This window comes from Macaca thibetana, chromosome 9, assembly GCF_024542745.1.
Source record: "Macaca thibetana thibetana isolate TM-01 chromosome 9, ASM2454274v1, whole genome shotgun sequence".
Classification (NCBI taxonomy): Eukaryota; Metazoa; Chordata; class Mammalia; order Primates; family Cercopithecidae; genus Macaca; species Macaca thibetana.
In genome coordinates, this window is record NC_065586.1 from 129,105,875 (window position 1) to 129,118,544 (window position 12,670).

A 12,670-nucleotide genomic window follows, 5' to 3' on the forward strand; every position below is an offset into this window, starting at 1 on the left:
AGTGCCCAGCGAGTACCTGGTGAGTGCCCATGAGTGCCTACGAGTACCTGGTGAGTGCCCACAGTGCCCGTGAGTGCCCGGTGAGTGCCCATGAGTGCCTGGTGAGTGCCCAGCAAGTGCCCAGCGAGTGCCCGGTGAGTGCCCGCGAGTGCCCAGTGAGTGCCCGGCGAGTGCCCGGCAAGTGCCCGCGAGTGCCTGGCGAGTGCCCAGCGAGTGGAGGCTCCTCGGGTAACACGCATATACCAGGCACAGCACAAACTCAATCGCCCAGGGCTCTAGAGCAGGAGAAACAGGCAGATTTTGGAGGGAGTCAGAGCTAGAAGCAGCACCTGGCCCAGGTGAGGCTTCTGTTTGTGGCTTTGCCAGGAGGGCAGCACTGCCTGGGGTTAGTAAGAGGCTGGCACAAAGTCGCCACCTCTGGGTACGGAGAACACAGGTGAAGATGCCTGGGACAGCCAAGGCTGCCAGTGTGTGAGTGTGTGAGAATCTGGGAAAGGAGGAAGCAGAGAAGTGGGAGAGCATGTTCTGTCTGCAATCCTCGCTCCAGTTTCTGGCTGACCCTGGAGCCATGCCAGTCTAGGTAGACAGACAGCTCTGAACAGAAGCCAAGCTGCTGCCCACCAAGTGGAAGCAGAGTCTGCAATTGCAAAACACAAACACACCGTGACAACAGTTTGCAGAAGGAGCATGGAATGGCTGCGTTTTATCTCGTTAGAAAACAAAACACATGTCATTACAAAGAGTGTTCCTGCAAGAGGGACATTCCAAAGTAATCAGTTATGGACAATTTATCTGGAAGACATATAATTATAAATATCTTTCTACAATAGAGTTTCCAAAATAGAGTTTCAAAATACGTGAAACAAAAATGGACAGAATCAGAAAAAGGAACGAATAATCCCACAATCATTGTAGAAGAGTTGAACACCTCTCTTTCAACAATTGATAGAATGACTGAATAAAAGCTAATAAACACAGAGAAAATCTTACTAACACCACCAACCGTATTGACCTAATGACATGTATAAAACAGTACAACCAACAACTGCAAAACACACATTCTTTCAAGTGTACATGGCATGTTCAGTAGACCGGAGTCTAGAAGATCGATCATGTTCTTCACCATACAACAAGTTTCGATAAATTGAAAACTATTGAAATTATACAGAATATGTTTTTGACCACAATTAGATTAAATTCGAATTAATAAGATATCTAGGAAGCTCCAAAATATTTGCAAATAAACAGTACCCTTATTATAGCATATAAATTAAATGAAAAATGAAAACATCAGAAAATATTTTATACTAAATGTGATACTGAAGCACAATAAATCAACATGCATGAAACATAGCTAAAACAATGCTAAGAGCAAAACGTACAGTTGTGAATGTTTATATTAGAAAATCACAACATAGATGAAGAGGACCAATTCCACGAAACAGCATCCTCTCCAAGTGGGAGTTAAGGGATGTGTCCTCCGCAGGTGGGAGGCTAAGGCTGTGTCCTCTCCAGGCGGGAGGCGAGGGCTGCTCCTCTCCAGGCGGGAGGCCAGGGCTGCGTCCTCTCCAGGCGGGAGGTGAGGGCTGCTCCTCTCCAGGCGGGAGGCGAGGGCTGCGTCCTCTCCAGGCGGGAGGCGAGGGCTGCGTCCTCTCCAGGCGGGAGGCGAGGGCTGCGTCCTCGCCAGGCGGGAGGTGAGGGCTGCTCCTCGAAGGTGGGGAGGGAAGTGGCTGCGTCCTCTCCAGGTGGGAGGTGAGGGCTGTGTCCTCTCTAGGCGGGAGGTGAGGGCTGTGTCCTCTCCAGGCGGGAGGCGAGGGCTGCTCCTCTCCAGGCGGGAGGCGAGGGCTGCGTCCTCTCCAGGCGGGAGGCGAGGGCTGTGTCCTCTCCAGGCGGGAGGTGAGGGCTGCGTCCTCGCCAGGCGGGAGGTGAGGGCTGTGTCCTCTCCAGGCGGGAGGTGAGGGCTGCTCCTCTCCAGGTGGGAGGTGAGGGCTGCGTCCTCTCCAGGCGGGAGGGAAGTGGCTGCGTCCTCTCCAGGTGCGAAGTGAGGGCTGCTCCTTGCAGGTGGGGAGGGAAGTGGCCGTCTCCTGCCTTTTTTCAAGCTTGCTGTGGAGCAGCCGGTCCCTGCTGCTTGAAAGGCTACTGGCAGATGAGGGTGGGTCTTGTGCTGAGCTGTGGGTCCTGTTGCCCAGTTTGTCCTCTGAGACCCTGATTTGCTGGGTCTCGGGAATGGGTGCACACTGGGCAGGAGGGATGCTGAGTCTGGCTCCTCCTGGGCTGAGCCTCCCCTAGGTGGTTTCTCAGGCTGAAGCCTTCTGGGTCCTGTGGGCTCCGTGAGGCCCTGAGAACCTGCCCCAGGTGCCCGAGTTGCCTCCTGGGCTGCTCTGCCTCAGGGGTGAGGAGACCGACGGATTGTTCAGAGAAAGGTGGTCTGTGGGTGATGGTGAGAGTCGCTGGTGGTGGCGCCCTCCCTCCACGTTGCAGAGTTGGGTGGTGGTGGCCGATGACCTTAGAGAGTCTGGAGCCCCTCCAGGACAGGCGATGCCACAGACCCCCATGGAACAGTGCTGAGTGGAGACGGGTGGAGGGGTCTGCAGCCTTGGGGGTGCAGGTCTGATCCCCCCACACCGCAGGCCGGCTCTACAGCCTGGTGCAGCACCTCCTCATCCCAGCTCCCTGTGCAGCAGAGGCCAGGACGTGCCCTGCTGCTGCCGAGCTCATGCCCCCATCTGATTCCACAGAAACTTTCCACCAGAGGTGGCCTCCAGGCTGCGGCCCAGGGTGGCCTCTGTCCCCGTGGGAAGCGTGGACGGCGTCTCCCACTCCTCCTCCGCCTCTACCTCTCTCCTCAGAAGGGGACAGGCGTGAGTTTCGACAGCCTCTGATTCTCAGACGATCATAGTGGCTCCAGGGAACGCGTTTGGAAGGTGTAACGTTGAATTTGGCTTCGGGTCAAATTCAGGCAGCGGGTGCAGCTGCCTCTGGCCTGGGGACCAGCCTGTGCCTGTGTCCTGCTGGGTTTAGTTCGGGGAGGAGCTGGTGCTCAGCGTTCCCCAAGCTCGTAGGGATGCCAGTGCTTCTGCGTGGAGCCCCAGCCTCCGAGAGCGGCCCTGGAGGAGGTGGCATCCTCGGATTGGGGGTCCGAAGTGATGGTGCCCGCCAGCCCCTGTGGGAAACGCATCAGAGCTCAGAGGAGGGGCTCAGAGGGGAGAAGGGGGCCGCTGTGGGCTGCCTGAGAACAGCGACTACATCTGGGGCCGCGCCCCCACCTGACAAGCCGGTGGAAGCTTCTCAGAAACAAGGTGGGAAGTCAGTGCAATCCTCTCCACCGCGCTCGGGGCAGTGGGGACCCGGCTTCAGCATCGCAGGCTGCAGCATTGCAGGGCCACAGGGCGGGCAGTCGGGCAGCAGGACGCCCATGCCCTGTCCCCAACTATGTGAGCTGCTGGCCCTCCCCACCCAAGGCTGCCCTCTACCACCAGCACAAGAGGTTTGGACCAACGCCTGTGCACTACTTTCTAGAGCAAAAATTCTTGAATTGAGATTTTAGAACCGAGGTGGAACATGGGAGAGGCCCTGGTGGAAGCAGGAAATACACGTTTTGCTTTTCACAGCTATGGGTTAATGAATAGGACAGCCCACCTCCCGGTTTGTCCCGGAATGTCCCAGTTTCAGGCCTGAAAGTCCCACGGAGCATCTCCCATCCTCACCCTCGGCCTGGAGGATGGAGGCGCCTGGCCGGCAGCTGTCAGGACTTTGTCAAAGCTGCGCTCAGATGGAGACAACGTCCTGTCAGGTGCCGTGATGGGTCTGTGTTGTGCGAGTGTGTTGCTTTAGGCTGCTTTAGGCCACCTGCCCGCCCGATTCTGTCATTCTGCGTTTCCGAGTCGCCCTCTAGACGAGCCGCAGCTTCAACGGTGGCTTTAGCACGGTGCTGTCAGCGGCTCAGCGGCTCTCGGTATGAAATGCTGAAGTGATTTGTGTAAATCATGACTGTGGCCTAATGAGGTTTATTCCTTCCGAACCTTCAAGAAATTGTTACTGTTCCTGATGTATTTTATGGCAATCGGCTCTTGGAGAAGGGATCGAGAGGCGGGTATCTCTACCCCTTTTTCTATATTTTGTGGGGATGGGGGGGCCTGGCTGGCACTGTAGGGGGCCAGGTGCCCTGGGCTGTGAACTCCTGAAGGCGGGGGGCGCCTCCCTCCTCATCAGGCCTGGAATGAAGCCCACGTGGGCAGTCAAGGCTGCTCCCATGAACAACACGCCGGTGCCCCAAGGCTGGCCACGGGCAGGACACAGAGACAGACGCGTCATTAGAGCACTGGCGCGGGCGTCTCCGTGGCATGCGAGGGTCCGGGGCCCTGCCTTTGCTTTCGGTCTCTGTGCACGCTGCCTCTGACCTCATGGTCCAGTTGCCTGTGGAAGTGGGTCTGTGCACAGTGGACCTTTTAAAATAGACACGAAACCTTGCAGGGCCTGGCCTCCCCTCTGTGTGCTGCTGCTGTTTGTCTTTTTCCTCGGCTTCCCGTTGTTCGACGGAATGGACTCCACGCAGCTGTCCTGTGAGCTCGACACAGCCAAGCTGGAGTTGGCAGAGCTGCAGATAGGGCAGCGATGCTGAGCCATGATGTCGTCATCAAAATGAAGTCAGGTGGACCCTCTGGACCCTCTGAGTTTCCAGCCGAGGAGTAGTGACATGTTCTGAGGACGGGCTTCCCCTCCCCCACCCTCCAGCTCCCAGTGCGGCCTGTAACCCTCCCCCACCCTCCAGCTCCCAGTGCCGCCTGTAACCCTCCCCCACCCTCCAGCTCCCAGTGCCGCCTGTAACCCTCCCCCACCCTCCAGCTCCCAGTGCCGCCTGTAACCCTCCCCCACCCTCCAGCTCCCAGTGCCGCCTGTAACTGCAACCCTCAGGGCGGTGGGTCTTCAGGCCTAGCTGGATGCCCCAGCTTTGGGCTTGCTCAGGCCGCTGGTCTACGACACCTTTCTGGGCAGGCCTTTCATGGACACACACTGGCCTCTCAGTTGTTCGGGGTCATCTGGCCTCACAGTCGTTCAGGGTGGCCTTGAGAATAGGTGGGTGGGGGCAGATATGACATAGTCACCCCCCATTTTTTATTGGGGTAAAATTCACGTTAGCCATTTTAAAGTGTGCGAATCTGGGTGTGCAAGCATCACCCCGTGAGCTCAGAGCACGGTGTCCTCCCGAGCTGAGCACCGCTTGCCTTCTCCCGCCCTCCAGGCCCCAACAACCAGGAATCTCTTTGCCGCCTCTGGATTGACCTATTCTGGACATTTCACGTAAATGGAATCCTGCAACATACGGCCTTTCGTGTCTGGCTTATCCACGGAGCACGATGTCTTCCAGGTTCATCATGCCGTAGCCTGCGTGGGCACCGGCTCCCTTTCCTCGTCACTCGTCGCTCCCGTGCATGGAGGAGCACATCATGTTCATTCGTCCTCACCCTTGGTGGCGCTGGGTGGCTCCCCACTGCTGCTGCTGCAAATGCTCCTGCACACGTGTTTGTGTGAACGCCTGCTTCCAGCTGAGGGTGGAGCTGCCGAATCACACGGCTGCTCCAAGCTTAATTCTCAGACGAGGCTCTGTCAGTCGCACGTGACTGTGTGGGCTCAGGCGTCTGTGCGAGTTGCTGTGTGCGTGTGGGTGTGCGGCCGACGTAAGCTCGTCTGCGTCCCTCACGTTTAGTGTCCAGGGTCGGGCCGCCTGTTACGGACTGTCCTGTTGATGTGAGAATCCGGACCCCTTGGAAACTCTCGGCCATGATAAATTATTAATCAGATTTGGGAAGCTGCTGCTTTTTCATTTAACTGCATCTTGAGCTTGAGTGGTTTTTTATTTATAAAATCGATGTGTGGTTTTTAAAATTAAAAATCTTCATAAATGTTATCACTGAGATGAACACAGGTGAGATCCTCAAAAAGCCTCCTCTCCGGGCACTTTCAGAGATAAAAATAAAAGCCATGCATCTGGCAGGGGTTGTTGTCTTTGCGGTAGAAATTCCCCCAATGCTGCAGGTCTGGCCCTGGCTGGGCTCAGCTACAGGGCCTTCATTCACAGCACTTGAAGACGTGCCAGCCTCTAGGAGTTCTCCTGTGTGCATCTTCCTGGGCTCCTGAAGCTGGCTGGGCAGTTTCTGTATTCCTCTCCTCAAGGCACAAAGACGAGGGACAGCATTCCAGCGCTCCCGGCTCTGGCTACAGGTGCTTCCCTGTGGCTTCGTGTCTGTGGGGCTTGGATTGTCTACCTGACGTCAGGGGCTCAACACAAACCGTGGCTTCTCGATGCCACTGCACGTGTCCTGGACGTCCCACCTCTGTTAGCAAGTGGCTTCTTGGGTCTGGGAGGAGCTGAGCGCCATCCCTGGTGCTGAAGAGAGGTTCTTGCCTCCCGACCTCGGCTCTGGCTGCAGCTCCGCGGGGCTGAAGAAGGGCTCCCATGACCTGCCCGTTTGCCCATGAGGCAGGTTCACCTCCTGTGGGGGTCGGTAGATCCTGAGGACTGAGGGCCGAGGCTGAGGGCTGGCGGCCCCACACCAGGCACCTGGGCCCCAGGACGTTGGAAACAGGCTGGTGGGTTGCCCCAAGCTGGCCGGCCCGAGGTCTGGATGGTGAACCCAGGCTGGTGCGGGGAGCCCTCAGGCCTGCCCCACCCGGCACGCACCCCAACAGGGCTCCAGCTCTGGTCGCATCTCGGCAGGAAGGGCGGTGCCTTTGGAGGCTGGACTTCAACAGATGTGAGCTGTCGGTGGGGCAGGGCTGGAACGCCCAGGCCTTGCCCAGTGGATTTGCGGTTCCGTTTGCTCAGTGGATTTGCGGTTCTGTTAGGGAAAAACTCGGGCCTTGCCCAGTGGATTTGCGGCTCCGTTTGCTCAGTGGATTTGCGGCTCCGTTTCTCAGTGGATTTGCAGTTCCATTTGCTCAGTGGATTTGCGGTTCCATTTGCTCAGTGGATTTGCGGTTCCGTTTGCTCAGTGGATTTGCGGTTCCGTTTGCTCAGTGGATTTGCGGTTCCGTTTGCTCAGTGGATTTGCGGTTCCGTTTGCTCAGTGGATTTGCGGTTCCGTTAGGGAAAAGCCCGGAGACATTCCTCACCTGGGAAGCTCTTTGGAAGCTGCTCCTGTGTCCACAGCTCACGGCTGCCCACAGGGCTCTTGTGGCCAGAGCAGGTCAGGCGTGGAGAAGGCTGACCCCTCCTTTCTCCGGGGTCTTCAGGGGCGGGGTGCCAGGAGCCCCCAGAGATGACGGTGGCCTGAGGCAGGTGGCGGCCGCCTGTGGATAGGGTAACGTCTTTAGGACATCCAATTACAGAGACCAGAGGAGGAGCAGGAAGAGGAATTGAGGAATTCAACTCTTTAGGAACAGGATTGAGAAGATGCTGAGAGCTCACTTTGAACAGCTGAGCATGTGGAGTGGCCGTGCGCAGACAGGGATGTGGGTGTCTCAAGGGGCCTGGACACTGCAGTGGAGAGGGTCCCAGCAGCGGGGGTGCAGGGTGTCGGGGAGGACACAGGGTGGGGCGCAGGGTGTCGGGGAGGACACAGGGTGGGGCGCAGGGGGTCGGGGAGGACACAGGGTGGGGCGCCTGTTCCTCTCTGTGGAAGCCGGTCTTGCCTCTGGGCCCGGCGGCGGAGGCTGGGAAGGGAGGCGCGTCACAGTGGTGGAGGCTGGGAAGGGAGGCGCGTCACAGTCCACAGGGACCTCACCAGCACTCATGGCTTCCAGAGTCTCCTCTCCTTGAGTTTTGAACGTTCCCAAAGGTGTTTCTGATGCGTGTAGTTGAACTCTTAGGGCCAGGGGCTGTCCTGCCTGAAGATCTTGATCTGAGAACTCCGTGGTCTCGCTGCCCTTTGGGAATTGAAGTTGACCGGTCCACGCCTCTTCATTTCAGTCTTCTGCGTGGCCTGCTGCACGTGGCATGTCTGCCTTAGCACACGTGACCCAATTCTGTGAAAATTACCCGAGAATGTCAGCGTACGACAAGCACTGGTGACAGCCGTAGCTGGAACAAGGAGCTTTAATGTGCTATCAAGTACAAGTTCTTGTAAACAACCGACATGGTAATTTATACCTGATGGTGGCTTACATAGATTTTCATTGTCAATTCTGAAAAAGAGGTTTAAACATCCGTGGTCTCTATGGTCTTCCTCATGGACTTTGAGGAGACATCCGTTCGTGGAGTCTCGAGATCACGGGAGCGGAGGTGAGTGATGCTCAGACTCCAGCATGTGTGAGAATCTCAGCTGATGAGAACCCCTGTCCCCAGGATGTGTCTGAGGCATCGTGAGGAACGGCAGGAGTCGGCCGCCTCCAAGAGACTGGAAATATGGTGGTACCATCCAGGCCCCCGGCAGGAAGGACCGGGCATCTCGGAGAGAGGCGGCACCTGGAGTCCTCTGGGAATAGCACCTCTTTTTTTTCTTTCTTTTTTTTTTTTGAGACAGAGTTTTGCTCTTGTTGCCCAGGCTGGAGTGCCGTGGTGCTGTGATCTTGGCTCACCGCAACCTCCGCCTCCCGGGTTCAAGCAGTTCTCCTGCCTCAGCCTCCTGAGTAGCTGGATGACAGGGGTGAGCCTCCACGCCCGGCCAGGACAGGTCCTCTGAAACTTGGGCCTGGAGAGGCAGAGGCCCTGGGCACCCCCCGTTGCACACAGCCCCATCCACTGACGTGCTCGGCTTTGTCCTCAATGCTGCATCATCTCCAGCGGAAGCCCCTGGCCCGGACTCCACTCCACAGCAGTGTTCAAACTTCACAAGCCAGAGAGAGTTTTAAAAAATGTGTGGCTAGAGGATGCTATATCCATCGCCGGCAATCCACATCAGCGTTAAAGGCCATTCTTCATCAAGATATATTTCAACTATGCAGCCAAATTATACTCAGTAAACAAAATGCACATTTAACGGGAACCAGATGAAAACGGAACACGGGAACAGATTTGGAAACAGAATGAATGCCAGGCGTGTGGAGTTTAAAAAGAAACAAGCGACATAATTACCATTCACGGAGCCAGATGACAGGGCCCGGGTTTTGAATCTGCTGGTTATCACCAGGATTCTGCGGAGACAAAGCTCGTGTGGTCACAGGAAGCAAATCCGCCTCCGAACCCTCTGAGAGCTGCCTTGGCTCTCGGCACCACTGTGCCGGAGGTGCCGCATGAGGGGGCGGCTGTCTTCTGCGGGATTCTGTGCGTCGTGAGCGCTGAATGTGGGGAGCAGGGCACAGGATTCCTGCTGCGGGAGGGGCGCCACCAGCAGCCGGGTGCCTGAGGCCAAGGCTGACTTTAGAGGGAGGGGCTGAGGCCCAGGGTGCTGACCTTACAAGGAGGGGCGTGAGGCCCAGGGTGCTGACCTTACAAGGAGGGGCCTGAGGCCCGGGGTGCTGACCTTACAAGGAGGGGCCTGAGGCCCGGGGTGCTGACCTTACAAGGAGGGGCGTGAGGCCCAGGGTGCTGACCTTACAAGGAGGGGCCTGAGGCCTGGGGTGCTGACCTTACAAGGAGGGGCGTGAGGCCCAGGGTGCTGACCTTACAAGGAGGGGCCTGAGGCCCGGGGTGCTGACCTTACAAGGAGGGGCGTGAGGCCCGGGGTGCTGACCTTACAAGGAGGGGCCTGAGGCCTGGGGTGCTGACCTTACAAGGTGGGGCCTGAGGCCCGGGGTGCTGACCTTACAGGGAGGGGCCTGAGGCCCAGGGTGCTGACCTTACAGGGAGGGGCCTGAGGTCTGGGGGTGCTGACCTTACAGGGAGGGGCCTGAGGCCTGGGGTTGGGGGTGCTGACCTTACAGGGAGAGAGGGAGAGGCCTGAGGCCCAGGGGTTGGGGTTGCTGACCTTACAGGGAGGGGCCTGAGGCCTGGGGGTGCTGACCTTATAAGGAGGGGCCTGAGGCCTGGGGGTGCTGACCTTACAGGGAGGGGCCTGAGGCCTGGGGGTGCTGACCTTACAGGGAGGGGCCTGAGGCCTGGGGGTGCTGACCTTACAGGGAGGGGCCTGAGGCCTGGGGGTGCTGACCTTACAGGGAGGGGCCTAAGGCCGGTTTGTCGGGGAGCTGGTGCTCCCCTCTCTGTGCCACAGTGTGGAGTTGGTGGCGGGAGAATGGGAATTCTTATCTTGGGAAGAAAGATAGTATGTGGGGCAACAGTGGGTGCTGGGTGCTTTGAAGATCTGTTTCATGCAAATATTCATTCATTTAATCCACCACATCGAGGTGCACGTTTGAGGGGCAGTTTGATGCGTTTTGGTGGGTGTCCTCACCACTCTGACCCCACAATCAGGATACAACTATTTTCTTCACACAGAAGTTTTCTCGGGCCCCTGGGTGCTAAACCTGTGGACTGTCAGCCCCCCACAGACCTGGGTCTGTTCTGCCAGGCAGGTGGGCCTTGTCTTCTGTAGGACTTTGGGGACGTGGCCCCCACGAGGTGGGATCTGGGCTGGCTGCTCTACTCGGCTCTCAGGAGCCGCCGTGGCGCTTGGCGTGTGTCATGGGTGGATCTGTTCCTTCGCGGCACCACGTTCTCCGCACAGACGTGCCACCACGAGTGTCCGTTCACCTGCTGAGGGACGCGTGAGCTACTCTGTGTCTTCACCACGATGTGTAAGCTGCTACCCGTATTTCAGCCTAAGTCCAGGTGGGAACACGTTCTTATTTCCCTTGGAGAAGCAACTGGAAGTGAACGGGTGGTTGTAGGAGACGCACGCCGTCTGACTGTCCAGGAAGCTGCCGAGTTGTTCTCCAAGCAACTGCTCCACCTGACGTTCCCGCCAGCACAGCATGCGTGTTCCGGTACCTCCCACCTTCGGCAGGCCTGGCCCGGTCGGCGTTTGGTTTTCAATTTTAGCCATTCTATTAGGTGCACCGTGGTTAATGTGCGTTTCCACATGGATTAACGGTGTGACCTGTCTCTTCGCATACTTGCTGGTCGTTTGCATATGTCCTTTGCCGAATGAAGTGGCTGCTGGCACCCGGCTGTGTATCTGTATCAGGTTGTTCATTGTCTTATTTCTGGGCAATGAGTTCCTTGTCTGTTCTAGATACAAACCCCTTCCCAGATCCGTGCATCGCAGACAGTTTCACCTGCGCCTTCACATGCTCATTCCCTGTTCATTCTCTTAACCGCGTCTTTCAAAGGGCAAACATTTTTACTGCCATAAAGTCTGATGGACCAATATTTTCTTTCATTGTAAATAACTTTCTCATTCTTGATATTGTTATTTTGTGTTCTCCTCCTTTTCTTCTGCTCATTGCAGCTAGAGATTTGTCAATGGTACTGACATTCTCAAAGAACCAGATTTTGGCTTCATCAATTTTCTCTATGGTTTTTCTGTTTTCTGTGTCATTGATTTTTGCTCTGATCTTTGTTATTAACTTTCTTTCCACTTCCTCTGGATGTAATTTGCTCTTTTTTCCACACTTTCCTACAGTGAGAGCTGAGCTCATTGACAGGAGGCATCTTCCTTTGCTAAACAGGCGTTTTCCGCCACGTACATCCTACCCTTCTCGCCCTCCTCTCCCGAGACCCCGAGCATGCGACGGCTCCCGCCATCCCCGAGACCCTCCCGCCAGCCCTGAGATCCTCCCGCCAGCCCCGAGACCCGGCGTGTGTGTGGCCACATGTGTGACGGGTCCCGCCGGTCCCTCGGGCTCCATCCCTTGTTTGAAGAGGGCATGTGGTGCTTTGCCTCCGTGGATGGAGGAGACCCACACCCATGTTTCTTGGGCAGATGGAGCGCTCAGCACTGGGCATTGTGCCCGATGCTTTCACTGTCGGATAAACACGTTTCCAAAAGCATCTTTACCCCATTACATCCAATTCCCCATGATTTGTGTAAGAACTTTTTACGTTATTTTTTAATGCTAATGAAGCCCTTAAAAATCAGATGGGGTGTCAGAGGAGGGGGCTCCATTCCCACGAGGCCAGAGGCCCACGCCAGGCTCCCTGTTGTGGGAGCTGCACACCCCCACGGCCGGTGCCCCCTGCCATGGTTGCTGGGGCCCTCCTGCCCCTAGATTCCTGGCGCCCACCTCCCTGGGTGTGCTCTTGGTGCTGCAGCCTCCCCACCTATCCTCTCAACAGCCTCCCTCACTCTCACCTCTTGCTTCAGTTTCATGCTGCAGTGGCAGTGAGGGGAACCTTCCAGGCTGCTCCCCGTGTGCCTTCTCTGGAGCAGGCCTGGCAGCAAATCAGTGCCCCCTCAGCCTCTGATGAATGAGGGGGGTGAGGCCTGGGCCTCAGGGCAGCTCCTCCAGCCCTTGAACTCGCTGTGGCCCCAGGACTGACCAGGCTGGACAGCCAGCCACACTGACCAGTGCCACGAGGGACCATAATCACCAAGGAAACCTTCCTGCATGGGGAATTTCCACTCTGACCCAGGCCCAAATAAAGATCCAAAGAAAGAATACGCAGGAAATGTGTATGTGCTGGGGGGACTCACATTCTTTGCTCGAAAGTGGAGTGATTTATGATTAAAGGAAACACAGGGGCCGATGGACTCCCAGTGCCTGGAGCCCCTCGCGTATGACCTGGATGGAGTCCACCCGGGGCCAGCAGACTTTGTCTCTTTAATCACGGAAGGTTATGTGGTCTGCACCTGGGCACCTGTTTCCTCAGTGAGTGTCTGCATGAGAAGCCAGGCAAGGTCACAGGCAGTCAGCA

General features: G+C 56.8%; 1 protein-coding gene across 1 annotated transcript in view; it reads right to left on the reverse strand.

The window, feature by feature from the left end:
- The window catches only part of LOC126963316 (translation initiation factor IF-2-like), a 49,121-nt gene extending 37,041 nt beyond the window's left edge, over positions 1–12,080 (reverse strand). The window contains exon 1 of the mRNA XM_050805550.1: positions 12,069–12,080. The gene's annotated coding sequence lies outside the window, so the exon portion shown is untranslated. The remainder of the gene's footprint in view (positions 1–12,068) is intronic.
- Positions 12,081–12,670: the final 590 nt, after the last annotated feature.